At 37.2% G+C, this 25,386-nt stretch overlaps 1 pseudogene; it reads left to right on the forward strand.

The window, feature by feature from the left end:
* The first annotated feature begins 895 nt into the window (after positions 1-895).
* Positions 896-20,989, forward strand: LOC114268159 (ras-related protein RABA4d-like; annotated as a pseudogene).
* The last annotated feature ends 4,397 nt before the right edge of the window (positions 20,990-25,386 follow it).

Genomic DNA, 25,386 nt, shown 5'->3' on the forward strand with positions numbered 1-25,386 from the left:
TGTTTTGGAAACACGCTTCAGCTTATTCTAGGAATTTCGGCCAAATTAGGCTTAGTTTGGGAAATAAGTTAGTAGGTTGGCCTATTTTGGGAAAATGCCCCATAATTTGGTTGTTGATTTTACAACCAAACATGTCATGAATGGAACGAACCACATCGATCCTAATCTAATCTACCACTGATGGCGAAAAATAAATGGGCCCTAGTTTATAGGAAAACTATACGTCGGTATGAGCTAAAAAAAAATTACAAATATGAAAGTGTAAATGTATATATGGTGAAATGTAAATGAAAAGTTATGAGATGCAAGTGACACCTCCTTATATATTGATACTTTTTTTTTTCTAACTCTCACCTATATATAATTCTTGTAATTTATACTCCATGTGTGTTCATTTCTTCGAATGAAGCTTGGTTGAACTTGAGCTAAGATTTGAAGCTTGGCCCATTGACTTGTGAGCCAACTCGTGAGGGTTCGTTTGGGATGTGGGTTGGTTTTTTAACTTTTTGACTATTTTAGCTTGGAGTTAAAAAGTCTCGTTTGGCATAGGTTTTTTCACTTTTTTGACTTTTGTGCGAGAAAAAATGAAATAATTATGGGTTGAATGTGATGCTTTGTCTTATTGGGTTAAAAAGCCTATTTTGTCTTTTTGTGGCTAAAATAGCCAAAAAACCTGGCATGCCAAATGAAGGCTATTTTGGGTCACATTATTTCTCACAATTTTTATACGTTTTTTTCAGAAAAAATCCAAAAAAGCTAAAAAACTAATTTTTAACCATCTTTCCAAAACAACCCTACAAATTATGGCTCTGTTTGTCAAGAGGCTTTTTGACTAAAATCTAAAAAAAGATAAAATAGATTAAAATAGCCAATAAAATAAAGTGGGTGTGTGAGGATGTCGAATTTGTATGGAGATTTTAATCAAAAGATTGATTGTGTTCAAGGTGGTATTGATAGGAGACGAGTAATGTTACGCATCATGAAATAAATATCATGAAAAGCTTCTTGAAACTAATCTAAGGGTGATTGTATAACATACAATAAAACACTACAAACACTATAAACTAATCTAAGGGTGGAGAATCTTCATGAAGACTTTTCATGATACTTCTTTCATGATACCTAGCATTATGCGATAAGAGACTCAGCTGTAGGAAAATCTCAGCTGTTGGCACGATTTGCGAGGAATGAATTTAGTTTGGATTCGAAAGCGACAATTGGGGTTGAATTCCAAACTGAAACACTTGTTATCGATCACAAGATGGTGAAAGCACAGATTTGGGACACTACTGGCCAAGAAAGGTATATGCCCATTGCTTCAATTTTTGATAATTTGCCATTTTTACATTCAAATGTTTCATTTGGTATGATTTATTATTGTGTTATTGGAGTTTGTATTTTCCAAATGTGGGATTAAATTATAAATAGCATAGTTGAATTGGAGTCCCCTTAATCGTACATCAAGGATACAACATTCTATTCATAGACTGAAGTGGAGATTGTTTAAAAAAAAAATGTTATAACTCACATTAAAGATGCATTGGCTGCTCCTAACAAATTCGAGATTCAGTTTTATTGATTGAACTAGTTCCAACAAAAGTAACTTATGGTGACGAAAACTAGTGAAGAAAATAAATTTCGTCACTAAATAAAAATAATTCGTGAGGAATTTATAAATTTTGTCACATATAATAAAAAAATAAAAATGATAGGTGACGAAATTTATTTTCGTCAATGAATACTTCATTTTAAGTGAGGAAAAATTAAGTTTCGTCACCAAAAATTTCCCCGCTAAATTTTTTGGGTGGTGCCAAAATTTTGGGACTTTGGGTGAGGAAAAGATTTGTCACTAATTATAAAATTATTTGTGAGGAATAAATTTTCATCACCAAAACTTTTTAATATTTTTGAGATCTTTTGGTGAGGAATCAATATTGTCACCAATTTTGGTGGGAAATTTTTGATATATTGAGCGGTAATAAAAAAAAAGGGTATTAATTATTTTATCCCTTTTCTATTTATCATCTCTCTCTCTCTCTCTCAAAATAGGATATTAATTTGTCTTACCTCTTGCTCCTCCACCACACTGATCGCCGTCGTCGTCGTCTCTATTAGCCTTGCCGATTGCCGCCGCCACTAGAAGCCTTGTCGGTAACTGCCGCATCTTCTTCGCTCACCAATTTGGTACGTGATTTCTCTTTGCTCTTTTTCTGGTGTCTCTTTCTCTTATTCTCTGTTTTGATATGGTGATGAAAATAAGTGAAGAAAACTATTTTGTCACTAATTTTGAAAGAAGAATTTTGACATATTAAGCGATAAAGAAAAAAAATAGTATATTATTTCCCCCCTCCTTTTTTTTTGTGTGTGTATTGATTAGTTTTCTTATCAATCTCTATCTCTATCTCTCTTTCTCTCTCCCTCTCAAAACAAAACACAAGTACTGTGTGTTTTGTTTATTGACAAATTAGTTTTCCTTATCAATTTCTCTCTCTCTCTCTCTCTCTCTCTCTCTCTCTCTCTCCTCTCCCTCTCCCTCTCCCTCTCCCTCTCAAAACAAAACACAAGTGATGTGTGTTTTTCTCTAGCGCCCCTTCAGTGTGTTCTTCTCTAGCGTCGCTGCCGACGTCCCTGTTCTCCTCCTTCAGTGTCGCCACAGACGTCGTATCTTATTTACTGCTGTGTGTTCTCCTTCATCTGGTATGGGTTTTCTGTGTGTATGCGTGTGTGTGTGTGTAATGCCCCAAATTTCTAAGCCCAAATGATAATACAACAATCATGGCTCTTTAAGGTAAAACCAAAATAAATTCTCTACACTTGCATTACATGATCATGAGATACATACAAATAGTTCCTCATACAATTATACATCGATGATTTCTAATACATAAATCTATAGCATGTACAACATTTAATCCAAAACCAAATAAATAAGCACCCTCAAGGGTTTACAACTTCCAAGACTGAAGTCTAGTTACCCAAAATGGTTATTCAAACCCACACAAATAGAGCCCTTGGCTTACAAACAGAGTCACAGCAAACGAGAATATCGTACTCTTAACACACACTTCCACGCCCTTAGTTAGGCGGAATCACCACATCATTTCCTGTACAAAAATCATGTAGGGTGAACATAAAGCCTAGTAGGAAAATCTTAATAAAGTATATACATTTTATACAAGTCTCAAGAGACGAAATGCACATGCCATGCTATGCCCTTTTGAAAGTAAATCACATCTTCATCTTTTGAAAATCATAATGCTCAATGATATCATGCAATTTCAATTGTTCAAAATTTAGTAATTTAATTCAAGGGGCGGTAAATACAACTCTGGTAATCCCTAGGTTGGTGTCTGCAAGTAGGCATCACTAGCATTACCAAACCCCACTTTACCGGTCTTTCACCGGAAGGGAAGTGGTACCTCATCTGTGCGTATTTTCGGTCTATCACCCCGGACACTCAAGCCAACTTAATCAATTTTATCTACACCACCTATCAAGACTTACCAACGTAGTTACCCCAAAGCCATTCCATGAAAACTTGTTTCACAACATCCTTTTCTCAATGCAAGTTTTCAAATCAAATTTCAAAACTTATCATAATCAAATGAATTGATATGCCAATGCAATGCAACATTTTTTTCATGTTCAATTCTTCCACACAACATTACCATTGTGATTATAATTCCCAATCCTCCTTTCAATGCAATTTCACAAGATAAATATATATACTTTTATTCCAATTCATCCAAGGGATAACATATTTCCCACATTTTGAGCATTCTCAACAATTTAGTCATTTCAAAACTACAACAACATTTTGAACAACAACTTCCAAAATCAAATTTCTCATATTTCATGAAACTCATCATTTATATAAATATAAATAAAACTTTTCCAAAACATTCATTTATTTTGATATCCAAAGAAAATATGGCTATTTTATCCATGAAATCTCAACATCTTTTAAAAACCCCAAATTTCTAGATTTTCTCACCAAAACCATCCATCTTCAAGATATTTGAAGGAATCTCACCAAAATATCTTTCTTCAACCAATATAGTTCAAAAATCCTCAATTTCTATTTTAAAAGGAATAAGAAAGTAAACCCACTTTCAAAATCACCCATCTTCTTGAATCAACAATCAATTTTCAGAACTAATCAAATGATGATTTTGAAAATCATCTAGATCTTGCAAAAATTTATATATATAACTCAAAGAAGATCCCTACCTCAAGTTTGAAGAAGAAAAGAGAATTGAAAACCCCAAAATTAACAATGTTGAAACTTGATCTTCACCGCACACAACGAAGCCCACGAGAAGTTATCTAACTTTGATGAAGAAACAATGGCAAAACTCTAATGGATGTTGAGAAATCAAGGTTTTGATCTAGTTTTGTGTAGGGAATATAGAGAGAAGGGAGAGGAAATGTTTTTAGAGAGAGATATACAAAAAGTGATACACCTTCAACCCAAAGAAAGAAGAAAAAGGAGAAAATTTGAATCTACCTAACCCCCGCACGTGCGGAGCCTCTTCCCGCATGTGCAGTACTCGCCCCCGCACGTGCGGCCCTTTCCCCCGCACCTCACTCCCGTACCTGTCTTTTTAGCAGTGTGCTAGCTGTCTTTCCCTGAATTCCGTATGTACGGCTTGCCCTCCCATAGTGTGGCCCTTCTTCTGCACGTGTAACCCTGGTCCTCAGCCCGAAAATTCCTCGGCTCAACTCCTAACACTCTGGACCGACCTCACACCCTCAGGAACAAATGGAACTTAATACCGGAATAAACAAGAACAAGAACTTTTGAGAAAAGCTTCCGAACACAACAAACTCAAACGATCAACAAGACTCCAAGTCTAAACCGTCACTCTAACAAGGGTAAACCCAAAGGTAAACAAAGAGGAACAAGACGAGTGACAACCCGATCATCACAACCTCCCCACCTTAGGAAATTTCGTCCCCGAAATTAGATCAAACTACCCGAACAAGGATTTTCAAGCGATTAGAACCACGCTACTTCATTTTTTTAAATCACATCATTAGTTCTCAATCAAATCTCACTATTACATCATGGTTATCTCGCTAACAATATCCTTCCAAAATACGCATATTCATGAAGAGTTCCCAAAAGTAATGACAACCTACAACAACTCATGCTTAAATTAACAACATACAATCAACATGTGATTAACAATTTTAATACATTTCCCTCAAACACTAGGGAATATTACAAAGGAAGGTAACTTAAACATTTTCAAACAAATCCGGATATTTGGAGCGGACTTCCGCCTCCCGTTCCCACGTCGCTTCCTCAACTCCATGGTGTCTCCACAACACGTTTACCAACGGTATAGTTTTGCTTCGTAGCACTTGCTCCCAAGTATCTAATATTTGAACTGGTCACTCTTCGTAAGAGGCATCCTCATCTACCTCCAAATCAACCTAATCAAGCACATGAGAAGGGTCAGGTTCATACTTCCTAAGCATAGATACATGGAATACTTTGTAAACCCCCAAAAGTTGTAGTGACAAGGCTAACCTGTATGACACTTCCCTAATTTGTTCTAAGATCTCAAAAGGTCCAATGAAGCTTGGAGACAATTTATCACTCTTACGAAATCTCATCAAACCCCGCCTTGATGAGATTTTAAGAAACACATGGTCACTAACTTCAAAAGATAAAGGTCGTCTCCTCTTATCGGCATAACTTTTTTGTCGGCTTTGGGCCGTAGCTAACCTCTTTCGAATGAGAACAACTTTCTTGGTTGTCTCTCTAACAATTTCTGGACCCAACAACGGTACATCACCCACCTTGGCCCAACAAACTGGTGATCTACAAGGTCGACCATACAAGACCTCAAATGGTGCCATTTCAATGCTAACTTGATAACTATTGTTATAGGCGAACTCAATCAATGGTAAATACCTCTCCCAAGGCCCCTTGAAATCAAGGACACAAGCTCTAAGCATGTCCTCCAAAATCTGAATGGTATCTTCCGACTACCTATCAGTTTGAGGATGGTAAGCAGTGCTAAAGGTGAACTTAGTTCCCAACGCCTCTTGAAGGCTTTGCCACAACCGGGCAGTAAAACGAGGATCCCTATCCGACATAATAGTCACAGGGACTCCATGAAGTCGGACCATCTCCCTAATGTACAACTCCGCCAAATGTTCAATTGAGTCGTTGGTGCACATCGAAATGAAATGAGTAGACTTAGTCAACCTATCAACAATCACCCAAACGACCTCATTGCCTCGCTGTGTTCTAGGAAGCCCAACTACAAAATCCATGATAACACGTTACCATTTCCACTCGGCTATCGGTAGGGGTTGTAACAAACCCACTGGCCTTTGGTGTTCGGCCTTCACTTGTTGACAAGTAAGGCACCTCGATACAAATAAAGTGACATCCCACTTCATACCCCTCTACCAAAACTGACGACTAAGATCATGATACATTTTAGTGCCTCTTGGATGTACCGCAAGACGTGAGTGATGGAACTCCCGGAGTACTTTTTCTCTACAAGGTTCTGGTACAAACAAACGGTCTAGATAACGTACACTCAGATCCGAATGGACGTTCAAACCTTTCTCTTCCTTGCCATAGGAAATTTTAACACAGATTGACTCCACCTTATGGTCTCTTTGTTATGCCTTTATAACCTTACTAATCAAGGTAGGTTGAGCATTCATTGTGAATAAGGTAGCACTCTCGCTGGACTCACCCAAGTGCAAATCAAACTTGCTGACAACACCTAGCATATCCCATTCCTGAATGGCCACACTTGCCAAACTACTCACAGATTTCCGAATCAAAGCATTGGCCACCACATTGGCCACCACATTGGCCTTCTCCGGATGATAGTGTAACTCAAAGTCATAATCCTCCATAGATTTCATCCACCTCCGTTGATGTAAATTCAAGTCTTTTTGAGAAAACAAATACTTTAGACTCTTATGATCGGAGAAAATCTCAAACTTCTCACCATACAAGTAATGTCTCCAAATTTTCAAGGCAAAAATTACCGCTGCTAATTCCAAATCATGGGTGGGGTAGTTTTTCTCATGAGTTTTTAATTGTCGGCCACAACTTTTCCCTCTTGCATCAAGACACAACCGAGCCCATCCCCGGACGCATCACAATAGACGGTGTAATCCAAACCTCTTTTTGGCGGCCCTTTCTCCTGCACTTCACTCCCATACCTGCCTTTTTAGCAGTGTGCTAGCTGCCTTTCCCTGAATTCCGCACGTGCTGCTTGCCCTCCCGCATGTGCGGCCCTGGTCCTCAACCCAAAAATTCCTTGATTCAACTCCCGACACTCCGAACCGACCTCACACCCTCTGGAACAAATGAAACTCAATACCAGAATAAACAAGAACAAGAACTTTTGAGAAAAACTTCCGAACACAGCAAACTCAAACGATCAACAAGACTCCAAGTCTAAACCGTCACTCTAACAAGGGTAAACCCAAAGGTAAACAAAGAAGAACAAGACGAGTGACAACCCGGTCATCACATTCTCTCTCTCATTCAATTCCTCTATTTTTCTATCTCTGTTTTCCTTAATTTTTAGAATTAATGTTTTCCCTAATTTTTAAAACTAATTTTCAGAATTAATGCTGTATTTTATTCTTTCCAGCAAGGTTTCTCTTCATTAAATTGTGAATGTGTAAATTGTAAACTTAGCCATCCTCAATGTCCTTTTCTTATTTCTACTATAAACTTGAGAATGAATGTCCTATTGTTATAATTAACAATTTGAATTTAGTAAAAGCCCAATTGACTAAATTTGAATATTTTATATGATTTGGATTGATTGTCTATATTTTTAATAAAATTAGGGTTCAGCTCCTCTCTATATTTGAATGTTTGTTTAATATTTGTTTATTTTATAGGTTTTTTTACTTAGGTTATTCATAAAAAAGAAATAAAATTAATTACTTAGGTCATGATATCGATTGATTCCTTTGCTTTTGTGATCATCCTTGCTAGCTAGACTAGCCTCCTGATTCTTCTTGGATACTATGCCTGGCTATATCCGGATCCTTGTAGATGCTTGATGCTTTGCTACTGCCATTATTTCTTGCCTTTGTTTTAGTTGGCTATGGGCATCTTCTCTTTGAGTAGTTCCTCCTTGCAGGATGCTTTGAGGTTTCCTTCTGTTAGCAAGTTCACAAACCTCATCTCTCTTTGTTTATGTGGTCTTTGAACTTGTGTGAAGTTTTCTTCTTATTTATTTTCTTTTCATTTAGCCTTACCATATAACATACATAGAAATAGCAGTAGGGAAAAGAATCAGCAGTTGCAGCAACTGCAGAACAAAACAGCAGCTGTATAGGAGAGACTGAACAAAAACAAAGAGTGGGGAAGAAATTGGCAGTAACAGAGAAGAACGAAGAAGTTGTAGAGGTAGGAAAGAGTGAAGAAACAAGAAAATGGAATAGCAAATATAACTGTGAAAAAGAGAAAACAACTTCAGAAAGGAAAAACATCAACTTGAGAGTAGGGAAGAAGGGAAGAAAACTACAGTTGTACCTATGTGGCTACTGCTAGTGTTATTTGTGCAGGGCTTTTATTGGGTTTATTCTCTAGTTTTGCTTGCTTTTTCTCTCTTGAGGGTTGTGCAAGTGTATTTTGTATTGTTTTTGGCTAGTCTATTGAATGTTCATAGCCCTTTTTTCCTCATGTGGCAAATGAACATTCTTTTGTGTGGTTTATTCTAGGATGATTCTCTTTATAGTTTATTTAGTTTAGTTTATCTGTTTGGTTTTGTAAGGCCTGGAGAATGCTCCTTGTATATCTCTATATGTTATCATTTTATTTTATGACTTATTAAAAAAAAAAGTTACTTATATTGCTTTTATGATTTCGCTTTAATTAATTACTAACCAGTCAATGTTATGTCTTTAAAACAGTGCCTAGTAGACACCCTCACGGCTTGACATGCGAGTTGAAGGTTCAAGCAATGGTTGAGAAAGATGGAAAACTCAAAGTTCCTATACCATAGGAGTATCGTGCGCCAGTGGGGGATCATGCCTCTCAATTAGTCTCCAAAATTGGTGTTGAGGTCCGAACACACTTGCCAGACTTTAGCATTCGCAGGTGGAAACATGTCAATAAAGAAGTTACGACACCTATGTTTTAGCGTCGAGCGGTAAAAGTTTTACATAATTGATTGAATTCATGTAATATAATTAATTATGACTTACAATATTTGTGGCTGTTGCTAGGATCAATTTGACATGGAAGGTGAATCCACAAATATTAGCAAAGCGGTGGCAACAAAATGTGGATGGAGCTTGAGCACCCACACCTACAGACTATGAATAAAATACCTGAACCTTAAAAGTGCTAAGGGAGAGGAGTATGCTAGAAGCCACCCACTGCCTAAATGTGACCTCAAGAAATGAAAAAACTTGATTGACAAGAAGTGGAATGATACCAATTGGCTGGTAAACTTTTCTTATGTTTATTTATTGTTGACAATTACCTTATCTTCCTAATATATATATTTTTCTATTAGAACTTGCTCCTTGTAGAAGCAATCAAAAGCTAACATTGACAATAGAAATCAATTGAAGACGAAGCATAGATGTGGGTCAAAATCTCTCCCAGTTAGGGTACACGAGGCGGTGTGTCTTCTTTAATTTTTTTCCCCATTTTTTTTAAAGATGATTCTACTACCATCATTCTTATTTAACTTACTAGTTGCAGAACAAAAAAAAATCAGACAATCACAAATGGGGGCCAACTGCCAAAGTTGCCATGCGTTTACAAATCTACACACTTTAATGATGTTAAAAAGTAGTGGATTTCTCCGGAGTGCGAAAAGAATTATGTATTTATATTTACCTTTTGTATTAGAATGGTTGCAATTTTTATTGTATCTTTATTCATTTTTTTTTAAAATGACGGGATAATATGATAAAGATCCAAGCTGAACATTGCTCCCAACTTGGTGTGGTTCCAATTACTTCGGAGGAGCTATTTGTGAATGTGCTCAAGCCAAGGTCGGGATATGTTAAAGGACTTGGGTTGAGGTGTTCCTTCTCTGTCAGGACTACTAGTGCTTCGATTGACAGTGACTATGTGAGGCATCTAGAGATGGAAATACAAGAGCAAAAGGAGGAAATTCAATCACAAAAAGAGGAAATTACAGCATAGAAACATGAAATTCAAGCACAAAAAGAGGAAATTCAAGCACAAAATAAAGAGATAGGGAAGATGAACAGGTTGATTGACGAGCATTTTGAGATGACATCAAGCATCATGGAGTTTCTTAAGAAGTAAGGTTTCAAAGGACAATTTAGAGGAGGAGGTATCCCATGAACTCGTACATCGCCTTTTTGGTAAGCCTCACTTGTTTTATCTTCTTATTTTTCTCATGTTCGTTAGTATATACTAGTTAAAGTACAACGGTTTGACTACTTAGTAACTAAGATTTAACAAGTTTGAAGCTGTATTTAATGAAAATAGATTCATTATCAAAAATTTTACTTAGCATGACCCTAGTTAAAATACAAAACTAACCAAAGTAGAGACAAAACTATGTGTTTACTTTTTTGTGTATTTTTGCGACGCAGTGTTGGAGTTGCTCTAAGTTAGTGATGTGATTAATAATGGGTGTGTCTTTGATTGAGTTTTTCACAGTAGAAAAAATGAACGAACATTTATTGAGTCTCAAGCAGTGGGTTGGTCAGGTTTGTATATCACTTTATGATTGTTGCTATTTTTTATTTGCTTTAATTATTCTTTTCGATTGTATATATCATTAGGATGGTTTAGCATAATAAGGACTTTTAAAAGATTGATCCATTTGAAGGTTTTCCCTATACTCAACTTAGTGAAGCCACATTTCAACCACTTTGTCCTGGCTAAAGAAGTCTTTTCTTGAGATCATGTTCTTTCTCACAACTTACATTCATATCTTGTTGGTCTATCTCTTGTTCTTGAGGCTTCAACTTCTCCCTCTTAGTGGTGTTATCCTTGTTATTTGACACAAACATTCAATTCGTGTTAGCCAACCAATCATATACTGTCTTCATTGTGCTTAATTGGACTATATAAGAAGCAAAGGAGGAATATTTAACATACCTTATTTTTACCCGGTGTTAGCTTGAGTTGCATCTCCTGACACCCACAAAAAAAGAGGTGCAGAATTCAAGTCCCTGTTAGGACCTACTCTATCAGAAAAGAACTAATCTTTGTAATTTAGTTTCCAGGACTTGCTGTTGTCCTTTTTCCTCATATAAATTTATTTGCACCTCATTAGTGTAAGATTCTTGTTCCTTAAAATGTATACAAAGAAATATATAAATAATATTAGCCAAAAGTAGCCAAAATTAAAAACCAAAGAGCCAAAAAAATCATGAGCATGTTTATATATAAAAAATAAAAAATCACAATAATTCCTTATCAAAGACGATTTGATCAAGGATTTTGTTGGATACAAATTCATGAACAAGAAGGCATTGAGGTGCTTCAATGGTACAACCCAAAACTCTTACAAGGTTCTTGTGTTGAATTCCACTGATCAAATTTACCTCATTGAAGAAGTCATCGGCCCATTGTCATGAATCAAATGTACATCAATGCTACATTATATTTTGGAGCTATTATATATATTCTGCCATTAATGATAGTGATATATGGCATTCTTGCAATCTTTTGGTATCTTATGTTATCCGTGTTGCTTTATCATCAAGGATCACCTTAACTCTTTGAAGTTTTGAATTGTTATATGCATTTCTACTAAATTGGTTTATAAAAAAAAAATATTTATATATGAGTTTAAAAGTAATTGATAATATATTAATGTTTTCCTTGTTTATTTTTTTTTGCAGATTGGTTTTTGATGACGTTTGGAAGCATACTTACAAATGAAGATCAACTATTGAATTTTTTTTCCTGAACTGTTACTTAGTGGTAGTTGCAAATCAAGATTGAGTGTTGATTTTTTTTGTAGATTCCACGTTAGTTCATTTTGGGATTTGCTTTGATGGTTTTTTTGTTATACCTAATGGATTATTATTAAAGTTGTTTGATGGATATATTTTGATTTATAATATAAATTGTTTAGTGAATTTTTTTGTGGAGTGATGTATAATAGTTAATGGATTTCTTATTACAATTAAAAGGCTATTGGAATATGAGTAAGGATATTTGTGAAATAATAATTTAAATTGAAATATAAAATATGGAACAAGTTTAGTGACGAATTTGTTTCGTCATTTGTACTTGTTATTATGACAAAGTGATTATTCATTACTAATAAACATTTTTTGTGACAAAATTTATTACAGCTTATATATGAAAGTTTTTATTTTGTTGTTTGGTGACTAAAAATTTCGTCATGTATATACATATTTGCAATGAAATATATTTTGTCACCCATGTATGACTTTTAGAGATGAAAAATTTCATCACCTTTACATCTTACTCTGACGAAATTATTTCCTCATTAATGATCAACATGTGTGACAAATTTATTTGTCAACTAAAGTTATAAATATGGTACTGATAACTATTTGGTGACAAAAATGAGAATATTTGGCGAAAAAATGTTGTTTTATATGTGACAAAAAATTTCGTCAAGTAATTTCATTGGTGATGAACTTATTTTTCGTCACGGTGGTTTTTAGTGACAAACATTCAATGACGAAACTGGTGAGGGAAATATTTCCTCACAAATATCTATAGTGATGAAATTAGCTCTTTGGAGACAAAAAAATTTCATTATTCAAGACCCAACTTGTTGTAGTGACTCTTTGTTCTGAATAGATCTCACCAATGTGCATAAGGATCTAATTATCAAGATTTCCATGGAAGAAGTAATATATTATATATGTTGACATTTTAAACTACCTCTCATTTAGCACTTTACTATAATAATATAGGATATCCCTCGTGCTTCAATTACGATAGGCATTTTATACTACCTTTGATTTAGCACTTCCATTGAAGAAGTAATATGTGGACAGGGTTGGAATCAAAAAAATATATGTGGACAAGGTCACAATAGCTATTGTCTGATTTTCAGCTGTCTAGACTAAACTAGAGTCATAGGATATTTTTGTTTCTTGGACTGTTGTGTCTGAACCATTTTGGCCCTTTGGTTTAGTGGTAGCTTTGAATCAAAGAACCATTAAGCCAAGCTTGGTTGTATAATTTTTTTACATATTAATACACTGTTTGAGTGGTTGGCTGGTTGACCCACAATGTGGACAATGGAGGAAGGGAAGGGATCTTTTGATTTTTTTTTTCTTCCCTAATTTTTTCTGTTTAGTGGATTCATTAAACAAGTGTAGGGGGGAAAGTGGAAAAAGTGCGCACCAATAAGAAGGAGATTGAAATTTAAAGGGGGACTACCCCTCGTGTCAAACAACTAACCATGAACTCAAAAACCAAAATTTAATCAGGATATGGGAAAACTTAAAGTACCAATCCTAGACATTACAGCAGTGGTTAAATTTCAGATGCTATGCTTGATATTATGAAAAGTACTAATAGTAAGTCCTTTATTTGAAGGAATTTTTAGTTTTCTTTCTTCTCTCTTTTTCTTCTTATTTTTTTTCTTCCCTTTTGGGAGCTTCAAATTTCTATCCAAATTTCAATTATTTGTAGTCTAAAATAAGGTGTTGGAGACTTCTGGAAGCAACCTGATAGATCCAGCGCTTGGATCTATTAGTCATATTTAGTCCATTTACTTTATTTTGAGTGAAACATGGGAAATTGAAGGGTGATCCATTGGTTGACATACAATGTATGCGACATTAGTACCTTTGGGCAGCGTTATCTATTTTGCTCTCATCGTAATGGAAGGTGACTATGAAGGGATTTTAGCATTTGAACTAAGCTCACTGGAGGCTTCAAATTCCAGATGTGTATGCACTTTATGTACATGTCACGACCCATTTCATCCAATCAGATTAATATTCGAGATAATAGGCCCTATTTAACAGTTGAAGCTTGGTGTGATAAGGATATTGGTAACCTTAAGTCAATTTTTTAGTCATACCCGACACTATTATCTCCCAAAGAACAATTCAAAATGCTCCACAATTAATGATTGCAAACTCAAAATTGTGTTTTTGAATGCAATATGTATGTGTTTCAAACTGCTATATTTTTCTAATAGTTTTTAGGGGTATTGAAGTTACCTTATTTGTTGTTCATCAGGTATCGAGCAGTGACAAGTGCATACTATCGTGGCGCAGTTGGTGCAATGTTAGTGTATGACATGACAAAGCGCCAGTCATTCGACCACATTGTGATGCCCAATTTTTTTTTTTTTTTGGAACATCATAAAATTTAAATAACAAATAACTTGTTAAATAAAATTTTAACAACTAATTAGGAAAATTTAAATTCTCACATAGCTAAAGTTTAACAACAAAACAAAATTACGAGTCCACATACAATATTACAACAACTTTATAACATTCTTAATTACTAAAACAAAAGATAATAAAATTTTATTTTGCTATATTCTTGATTTCAAGTTAGTCACAGTTCTATATTAGCAGCGGCCCTAATTTCGGCTTCAGTCCCTTCCTCATTATAATCTAGCATAAAACACCAAGACAACAAAGTATATGTCATGAGTTTTGCAACACAATAAGAAAACATAACCAACCTACCATTCCTTTTAAGAGAAAATAATCAAATAATAATCATGACAATTAAGAGAAAATGACAGAATTAATAGCATGATGATATAACAATAATTTAAAAGAATTTCAATAGTTTTATTAGTTTAGATGACACTCAAAATCTCACCAAAGAGATTTTCTTACCAACTACTAAGTTAAGGCTACGGTTAATATGGAAACCCTCTTGGTCAAATATTCAAGAACTACTAAGAATGCCCGTACCCAAAGTTATATTACCAAGCTGTGGCATCCGTGGTCTGCCCCAAGGGGAACGGTCTACCAGGGGTATGTAGCCTCCCTGCGTGCCACCCGAACATACACCCTTATCCCAAAACCGAATACCGATAAGGGTTCAAATAAGTCTCGTACCATCTTAGGGTTTCGCGACACAATTATGTAAAAATTATTAAAAACCAGTGCTCATCCTGAACCACCGGTATTAACCCTCAATTGTTAATTTTGTATATGTCGTTAATCATTTTAGTTAGTTTTTATATTAATCACAAATAATTCCAATTTTTAATCACAAATAATGTTATACCATCTCATTAAAATTCCCAACATAAAATATTACACATGTCACACAATAATAAATAAATGTACAAAATTTAAATAAACAATTTATTTAAATCATTGTATGAAATAATAATTTCGATACAAAGAAAATAAATCAAAATCACACGCATGCGTGGATTTTTAGTTTATAAGATTAGACTAGCACAATATTAAATAAACCACAATACACCCATACATAGATTACTAATTTACAATATTTAATGAATTAGACCAACACAATAATTTATTTTTATCCAAATAATTAATTGAATTAATGATCTTAAACCTGCCCAGAAATTTTCAGGATATACCTTAGGTAATAAAAATTATAAATAAATTATTTATACAATTCTAAAATTCGTGAAAATGTATAGAATATTCAATAAACGTGTTTAGGTCATTTTTCAGAAAGAATTTCTCAAAAAAAAGTTATAAATAATTCTGTAAAATTCCCAAAAATTTCATGACACAGATTTATCACATTTTGTTAGATTAATTCCATACTTAAATTTATAAATCAAATCCATAATATAAAAATTTATTATGAAATTAGACTTCACAAATTTCATTTTTTATTTTGTAATTACCAGATTGGGCAAATTATTGATAAATCTCATTTAGAAGTGTTTTAACCCAAGAAGTCCATGAAGGAATTTTTTAATCCATTTAGTCCCATGTATGTATAATTTTATTCCATAAAGTTTTTTTTCTTGATTTACACTATTTTCTTGGACACTATTGCCCTTATATTTAATTTTCATACCCTTATAAATATTTTTTGAACAGTTAGCAATTTTATGATGTGAACATTCATATTTTAAAATTCACATTGGTAGGAATGTAAAATTGACCCGTGGGCGGCTCGAAACCCGCCCGCGAGCCGGGGCGGGCCCGGTCCGTTGACAATGTGAATATTCACATTGACATGTTAACATTTGCATTAATAGGAGTGTAAAATTGGCCCGCGTCCCGTGGCAGCGCGAAACTCGCCCGCGGCCCATAGGCAGGCCCGGTCCGGCACGTTGACAATACGAATATTCACATTGACATGTTAACATTCACATTGATAATAGTATAAAATTGGCCTGCGGCCCATAGGCGACCAAAAGCCCGCCTGCCGCCCGGGGCGGGCCCAGCCCGGCCCGTTGACAATGTGAATATTCACATTGACATGTTAATATTCACATTAATAGGAGTGTAAAATTAACCCGCGCCTCGTGGCTACCCGAAACCCGGCCACCACCCATGGGCGGCCCGGAGCGGGCTCGGCTCGGCCTGTTGACAATGTGAATATTTTCATTGACATGTTAACATTCACATTGATAAGAGTATAAAATTGGCCAGCGGCCTAGGGCGAGCCCGACCCGGCCCGTTGACAATATGAATATTCACATTGACATGTTAACATTCACATTGATATAAGTATAAAATTAACCAGCGGCCAAGGGCGGGCCCATCCCGGCCTGTTGACAATGTGAATATTTACATTGACATGTTAACATTCACATTGATAAGAGTATAAAATTGGCCAGCGGCCCAAGGCGGGCCCGACCCGGCAGGTTGACAATGTGAATATTCACATTGACATGTTAACATTCACATTGATAGGAGTGTAAAATTGGCCCGCGTCTTGTGGCTGCCCGAAACCCGCCCATGGGCGGCCCGGGGCCGGCCTGTTGACAATGTGAATATTCACATTGACATGTTAACATTCACATTGATAAGAGTATAAACTTGGCCCGCAGCCCATGGGCAGCCAAAAGCCAGCCCGCCCGCCCGCCGCCCAGGGCGGGCTCGGCCCGGCCCGTTAACAATGTATATATTCACATTGACATGTTAACATTCACATTGATAGGAGTGTAAAATTAGCCCGCGCTTCGTGGCTGCCCGAAACCCGTCCACGGCCCATGGGCAGCCTGGCCCGGTCTGTTGACAATGTAAATATTCACATTGACATGTTAACATTCACATTGATGAGAGTATAAAATTGGCCAGCGGCCCAGGGCGGGCTCGACCCGGCCAGTTGACAATGTGAATATTCACATTGACATGTTAACATTCACATTGATAAGAGTGTAAAATTGGCCCGCAGTCCGTAGGCGGCCCGAAGCCCGACCACAACTCGAGGCGGGCTTTGCCCGACCCGTAACAATGTGAATATTTACATTGACATGTTAACATTAACATTGATAGGAGTGTAAAATTTACCCGCTGCCCGAAGCTTGCCTGCGGCCCGGGGTAGGCCCGGCCCGTTGACAATGTGAATATTCACATTGACATGTTAAAATGCACATTGATAGGAATGTAGAATTGGCCCGCGGCCCGTGGGCTACCAGAAGCCTGCCCACAGCCCGGGGCAGGCTCGTTTCGGTCCGGGCCCGAGCATGTCCGAGACCCTAGGTTAGGGCCTAGGTCATCACTTTGAAGCTCGGCCCGGCCCATTGGCCCGCTTAAGACCCATTCAAGGCTCGGTCCGAGGCCCAGCCCGCCCGAAGAGCAATGTATTTTTTTGTGGAAAATAATAAAATTTTGGTAGAAAAAATTAAAAAGAATTAAAAAAATTGGCCAGGCCTGCCCAAGCCCGACCTAAGCTCGAGGCTAGGCCCAGGCCCATCGGTCCAACCCGAGGCTCGATCCATCGGCCCGTCCAAAGCCCGAATTCCCTTGTGCCAGGGCTAAGGCCTGGGCCTAATTTTTTGGCCCGTAGGCCGGCGACCCGGCTCGGGAAAGGCTCGTTTGGGCCCAGGCTCGAGCCTAGTCCGAGATCCTAGGCTAGGGCCTGGGCCATCACTTTGAGGCCGGCCCGGCCCATCGGCCCAGTTAAGGCCCATTCAAGACTCGGTCAGAGGCCCGGCTCGCACCGAGGCCTGGTGTCTTTTTTTGTGGAAAATTATAAAATTTTGGTAGAAAAAATTAAAAAGAATTAAAAAAAAAATGGCCAGGCCCACCCCGGGCTGCCCACGGGCCGTGAACGGGTTTCGGGCAGTCACGAGGCACGGGCTAATTTTACACTCTTATCAATATGAATGTTAACATGTCAATGTGAATATTCACATTGTCAACGGGCCGGGCCGGGCCCGCCCTGGGCCGCTGGCCAATTTTATACTCTTATCAATGTGAATGTTAACATGTCAATGTGAATATTCACATTGTCAACAGGCTGGGACGGGCTCGCTCCGGGCAGCCCACGGGCCGTGGGCGGGTTTCGGGCAGCCACGAGACGCGGGCTAATTTTACACTCCTATCAATGTGAATGTTAACATGTCAATGTGAATATTCATATTGTCAACGGGCCGGACCGAGCCCGCCCCGGGCCGTGGGCGGGCTTTTGGCCGCCCATGGACTGTAGGCCAATTTTATACTCTTATCAATGTGAATGTTAACATGTCAATGTGAATATTCACATTGTCAACGGGCCGGACCGGGCCTGCCCCGGGCCCTCTATGGGCCGCTGGTGGGTTTCGCGCCGCCACAGGACGTGGGCCAATTTTACACTCCTATTAATGTGGATGTTAACATGTCAATGTGAATATCCACATTGTCAATGAGCCGGGCCCGCCCCGGCTCGACTCAAATTTTTTCGGGCATTCACGAGGATCGACATGGGCCGGGCCCCTACACATTAACGATATGAACATTTACATTGACGGTGTGAACATTCACATTAGGGGTAATTTGGTAATTATGTCACCCATAGGACTTATTGAAACATAAGAAAATAATGTGAACTAAATGGAACATAAGTAGATGAAAAGGGTATTTTGGTCTTCTTATCTCAAATAGGACCTAATGGAATAGTCAAAAAGAATATGGGTTGGATGGAATAAAACTCTTAGAAAGTGGATTTATCAAAAAAGCTCCCTACCAGATTTGGTTTAATATAAATTTTTATAATGATTTTTCAAACACATAACAAAATCTGCCTATGGTTCCAGATTTGGTTAAAATTTTGGCCCCGTTTGTTTTCAGAGATAGAATGGAGGAGATTGATAGTGAGGAGATTAATAGTGAGAGGATTGTTAGTGAGGGGATTAATAGTGAGGGGATTGATAGTGAGGGGATTAATAGTGAGAAATTCTTAAATTATTTTTATATAAAATAATAAAACAAATAAAAAAAATATAAAAATTAAACATTAATATTTTTAAAAAAATTTCCAATATATAAAAAATAAAAAAAAATTCTAATCCTCTCACTATTTTGCTAATACCATCTCTACCTCCTCACTATGAATCCCCCTTCCAAGGGTATTAGTAATACCAAGGTATTAGTAGTCCCAAGGTCATCTCTCAAAACAAACAAGGTATTAGTAGTCTCAATCCCCTTCCTATAACTCCAAACATATGGGGCCTTTGTACAAATTCGTACAAAACTCAATAATTATTGAAAAAATTCCTGGATGAAATAGATATCAGTCTAAACAACTTTGTAGAATAAATCATCTCAAAATTTTGTACAACTTTCTGACAGATTTAAGGGCCAAATAAAAACTTCAATAATCTTTTTAATAGCATAAACTATACATGCAAATCTAAATTCCACAATACTACCATGATTTTAAGACTACTAATATTTTCAAATATTTGATATACAAATCATAAATTTACATACAACTATAAATAAAATTTATCTACAAGTTTAGTCATTTTATCATATGATTATAATATGAAAATTTCAACCAAAAAAAAAAATGAGAGGGTTGAGAGGGTTTCCTTACTGTTGGTTTGGGATGTTCTAAAAAAGTGCACTTTTTGACTTATTGGCTTATATGGGTTGGGTTTGATGTGATGTGTTAGAGAGGTGATGTGATTTAAATAAGATGATGTGACTTAAATAGGATAGTGACTTTTTGACTTTTTGTATTATTTAGTATACCCCAAACCAATGGTAGAAAATTTTAACTTCTCTAATCTCCCACTCTTCTTCTTCTCCTACTCAACTTAGCTGCCTCACAGATTTCTTTTTCCTCATTTCTTCACTGAATACAAGCATGCATATATATACATATATATAATTCATTGTTGAGCCCCTCTCTCTCTCTCTCTCTCTCTCTCTCTCTCTCTCTCTCTCTCTCTCTCTCTCTCTCTTTTCTCATCATTCTATCTAGTCGAAAATCTAACTCTTAAGGTTTGTTTTTTTTTTTTTTTTTGTATATTTGTATATTTGTGTATTTATATGGGTTTCTTAAAATTGATACACTAAGATTTTCAACTAAAGTATTTAGTAAGAATAATTATCATGCTGAATCCTAATTAAAATAATTTATAAACAATAAATATTAAATACTCACAAAATTATTATTGTTAATAATGTCTTTGTTAGTGATTGAATTGGATTAATTTAAAACTAACTTATATACTAATATATTTCAAATAGACTCTGGATAAAGCTAATTTATTTATTTTAAAAATAATTAAATGCGGATTTTCACACACATGGCTAGGTGGCTTGAGGAACTAAGGGGCAGTCTGATAAGAACATTGTAATCATGCTTATTGGTAACAAGTGTGACTTGGGAAGTCTTCGAGCAGTACCAATTGAAGATGCCAAAGAGTTTGCTGAGAGAGAGAACCTATACTTTATGTGGAGACATCTGCACTTGAGGCCACCAATGTCGAAAGTGCATTTTTGACAGTTTTGACAAAAATCTACCGCATCATGAGCAAGAAGACCCTTCTTGTCAAACAATGCCAAGTCGGCATCTCTCAAGGGAACTAGGATTATTGTTCCTAGCCAAAACTCAGATTCAGGAGGGACAAAGGGTTGTTGCATGTCATCATCGTAATCTTTATTTTCCACCTTTTACATTAAATTTTCTTAAATTTTTATTTATCTTGAGCTGTGTTCATTTAGGATCGATTTTTTTGAAGAAAAAAGTTATTTTTTAGAAAGAATGGATTGACATTTTAGGATGATGTTAGAAATTGGGTGCCCATGTGGCTTGACCCTTCTTCTTTGAACCTTTTGAACCTTATCTAAATAAGTTTGAATTTAAATTCAAAACCTATTTGGATAACTACTCAGGATATCTATATCTATCATATCAACTGATATGGATAGATGATATAGATATCTTATATATCTGATATAACTGATATGGATAGATTTATTATTATCTAATATATGTGATATAATATGGGATATGGGTGATTAAGAGAATAATAACGTATGTCGTATGTTGTTTTCCCACATTCTGATATGATAGATTTATTATTATCCAATATATCTGATATAATATGGGATATGGGTGATTAAGAGAATAATAACATATGTTGTATGTTGTTTTTTCACATTTTGACTCTCTTCCAAAAATACAACGATCAAGAGTCATTTTGCACTGTGACTTGTGTGGGTAATATTCATTCTGTAATATCACTTGTGTGGGTGATATTCATTCTGTAATATCACTCCACTGCTGGGTTTATTGATCAAATTCAGGAAGCACGTGATTTACCCACGAGATCCTTTCAATTCAGACTCTGTAGACAAAAGGTATGACCATAATTTTTCATCCGCTGTGTTTTACCTTTGATTTACAGATGAAATGTGCATTGCAAAGGGTATGTTGTTGTTCATAAGTATGATATTTTTTGAAGTGCTTGCCTAGATTGAGATGAAAATCAAGCAGTTTCCTTCTTGAAAGGCAATCTTCTCATAGGAAAAATAGAAAGGCCAAACTACTATTTTCTTGTTTGGATGATTACAGAATTGTTCTATCGATTTTTTTATTCTTTAATCCAAGCATGATTGGGTTGGTTTTGCAGAATATAGTGAAAGATTTTCTTTTCACTTTCCTTGAACTTTTGGGACCATGATTTGTCTGTTAAGACACTCAGCCAAAACTACTACATGTGCAGGGTGGGTGTAGGGCTTCTTTGGCAAGGGAATTAAATTTTGGTTGAAGATTGAGAATATGTTCATGAGACTCTTAGCCATTATGATTACAGCACATTTTTAACGTTCTCAATTTGTTGGCTGACTTCTCTCGCTTCACAAATTTATGATGTGTTTAGCTTTTGGATTTGCTAAATGATTCATGGGGTGGGGAAGCTTATATTTCATTCAATTGCTTTTAAAATTTTCATTTCTCTCCACAAAGTCACACGCGACCATCATTTACCTTTCTTTTCGTCGTCGCCCTTTCTCCAACTTCTCTTACCCCTACCAGCCATGACTTGCAACCCTTCATCCGCACCCACACCCACACCCACACCCCCTCCTCTCCATGAATGACACCCATAGCCTTGTCATCTCCTCCTTGGTGCACCCCACCCCACCTTGCAACCCCTTCTCCCCCCCTCCAATTACCTTCGAACCCTAGTCTCCACCCCCATCCCCACCACTTTTAAAACCCTATACATGTCAAAAGATAAAATAGAGAGAGTGGATGACAAGGAAAAATAACAATTTTGAAGGAAAGAGGGAAGAAGAGAAAAAGAAAATAAGATAGTAAGTTTAAAATTGTCAAGTTAGGGAAATAACACTAACAAATGGGCATAATGATAATGTGGGTAACATGTCATCTCAAACCTTTAAACTTTTGCTAAAATTGAGTAGAAGTTTGAGTATAAGCTATGAGTTGGAGTAAATGAAATTAGTGGCAAGTCTGAGTAAAAACGTCCAATTATCAAGTTTAAATAAAAATTTGAATAAAAGAAATGAGTTGTCAAAATCCGATCGAAGAGAGTAAGAGAGAGAGGAATCATCACTCATAGATGTGAATTGAGAAAACAAGCTCGAATTTTTATAATTAGGCTCTATAGTTAGTCCATGTCCTTGATTGTTATTTGAAAGTCTTGTTTACTCTCGTTAGAAGAAATTTTTTAATGACTTTTAACTCAAATTTAAGTTTGAGAAATAGTTAGAGATGATTTAATGAGTTAAATTTGTGGTATGTATAAAAGAAATTGGGAAAATTACGAAGAAAACAAAAACTCAAGGTTTCGCGTATCTTTCAAATTAAACCTCAAGATTTTAGTTGTATCAATTTCAACCTGAATTTATTATTTTGTATCGATGTTAACCATCGATCTGTCACAGTTAACTTGCTTTATTGAAAAAATTAATTAATACACACATGGCATATTATCATTCGTTCATTTCTCTTTCTCTTCTACCTACCTACACCATCATCTCTTTTCTCTTTCCTCTATCATCCACCATCTCTTTTCACCTTTTTAATAATTAAAAAAAAAAGAGTGTGAATTCCACAATCTCCTCCCATCACTGCTGCTTATCGCCACCAACAAATTGCCGCTACCCATACTATCAGCAATCATCTTCTGCAACCACTAGCCCTCAAGTCCACCACTCCCCACCTCTCATGTCACTACTTCTCTCATATCCACCATGGTTCACCCATCACACGTCACCGCTTCACACAAATTCATTGGCTTCCGCCTTCAGATCTGTCGTTGCCTTTACCACCTCCTTTGGAATCGTCACTTACCCATCTTTATTTCCTCAAATCTGCCATCCCCCTTTGTACCTCTCTTAGATTCATTACCTCTCTCCATCGTCTCAAAAGGTAAGGAAAAAGAGACGATGGTCGGAAGGGTTAGAAGATCCATGGGGGTGAGTGGTGGATTGAGTGAGAATGGCTTGTGAGAGAGTGAGAGATAAAAATGAGGCCATGGCTGGCTCACCTGTTGTAAGAGGAGCTAATTTAAGCCCACTAAATTAATTAGGCCCAATAGTCCAAGATTGGTGGGTCCGAATTTATCGCGCATCCAAGATTGGTGGGCCCGGATTTATCGCCATCAAACGGGCTGAATCGCTCTAAGCCTCGAAAGGGTTCGGATCCACGAACCTAGAGACTTACTCGAGCCCGGACTCAAAAGGGTATTAAGCAAGCCTAGAGATCCGAGGCACTCGGACTCGAAAGGATTCGGATCCACGAATCTAGAGATCCGAAACACCTGGCTTCAAACGGATTCAAACGCAATCTAGAAGTTGCTCCGTTAATGAGTCCCAGAACACTTGCGGGCTCGGAGCTTTTCGGGATCTACGCACCAGAACCATGGGCGTAATGGAGTTCGAACAAAGGACCCGATCCCGAGGACGGTGAGTGGAGATAAATTCACTCTTCGGTTAAACTAGCCTATACCCGGGTCGAGGTGGCACGACCTCGGGGGGTCCATGAGACTCGGCAATATTTTGCGGCAGGACGTCCTCTGGGACTACCCCTAACCCTTTGGGATGATTGGGATCATTGGTTAGGTGTGGCTAAGAAGAAGGGTTTGCCGAGGGATTGATCTCCTCTTCGGGGTTTTCTCATCCTCGGAGAAGTCACCTCCTCGGAGAGGTCACCTCCTCGGACAAGGTGGTTAGAGAAAATATCCCCCATGTGCCTTGCACATGGGCTCCATCCTACATCATGAGGTGCCTATAAATAGCACCCACCCATAGCTTTACAAGGGATGGATTTTGGAGATTTTTAACTCTTGGGAAAGAACTAATTTCCCTTCTCCATTATCAACCTTGAGAGTGAAAGTGGGAGATCAATGGGAGAGCCTTGCCATTATTCTATTCTCTAGCCATTTTGCCTTCTTCTTCACCCAATCTCTTATCTCCATCATCTCCTTTACTCTTGTGTTCTTGAGTTGAGACCATTGAAGAATCTAAGCCTCTCACATTTTTTCTAGAGAATTCGAAGTTGTTCTTCAAGGATCTTCGAAGATTTTCGAATTTTCCAACTCCTTTCTTGAACCCTCTCCTACATTTTGGCGACTCTGCTGGGGAGGTGGATTGGTTAATGGTCTCAACGAGATCTGGAATCCACACAACTCCAACAAGGATGGCGGGAGAAGATGAAGTTCACCAACAAGGATCCTCTAATGGTGGTGATGACAGAACCATGGCTCCAGATCAACCACTTTTGCTTGAAGCCATTCAAGGACTTCAAAATACTCAGCAAGAGATTCTTACCACTCTTCAGAATCTCACTCACACCATGTTAGTGATGAGTTCTAATTTTGCACCGGCGCCAAACAGAAATCAAACGGGTGGTGGAGTTATTCCCGCCGGAGCGCAAAATCAAATCCAAGGAGAAGCAGGCCCCAATCAACCTATGGCTCATGGCAACACAACCACAGTAACACATGCTCAAACCACAGTAGGCGGCAGCAGTCTGCCCATGCCCGGGCTCCATGGCGTGCCGAGCCAAGATCCAATGGTGACTAG

This window comes from Camellia sinensis, chromosome 12 (assembly GCF_055761805.1).
Source record: "Camellia sinensis isolate YWXY chromosome 12, ASM5576180v1, whole genome shotgun sequence".
In the NCBI taxonomy this organism is placed as follows: domain Eukaryota; kingdom Viridiplantae; phylum Streptophyta; class Magnoliopsida; order Ericales; family Theaceae; genus Camellia; species Camellia sinensis.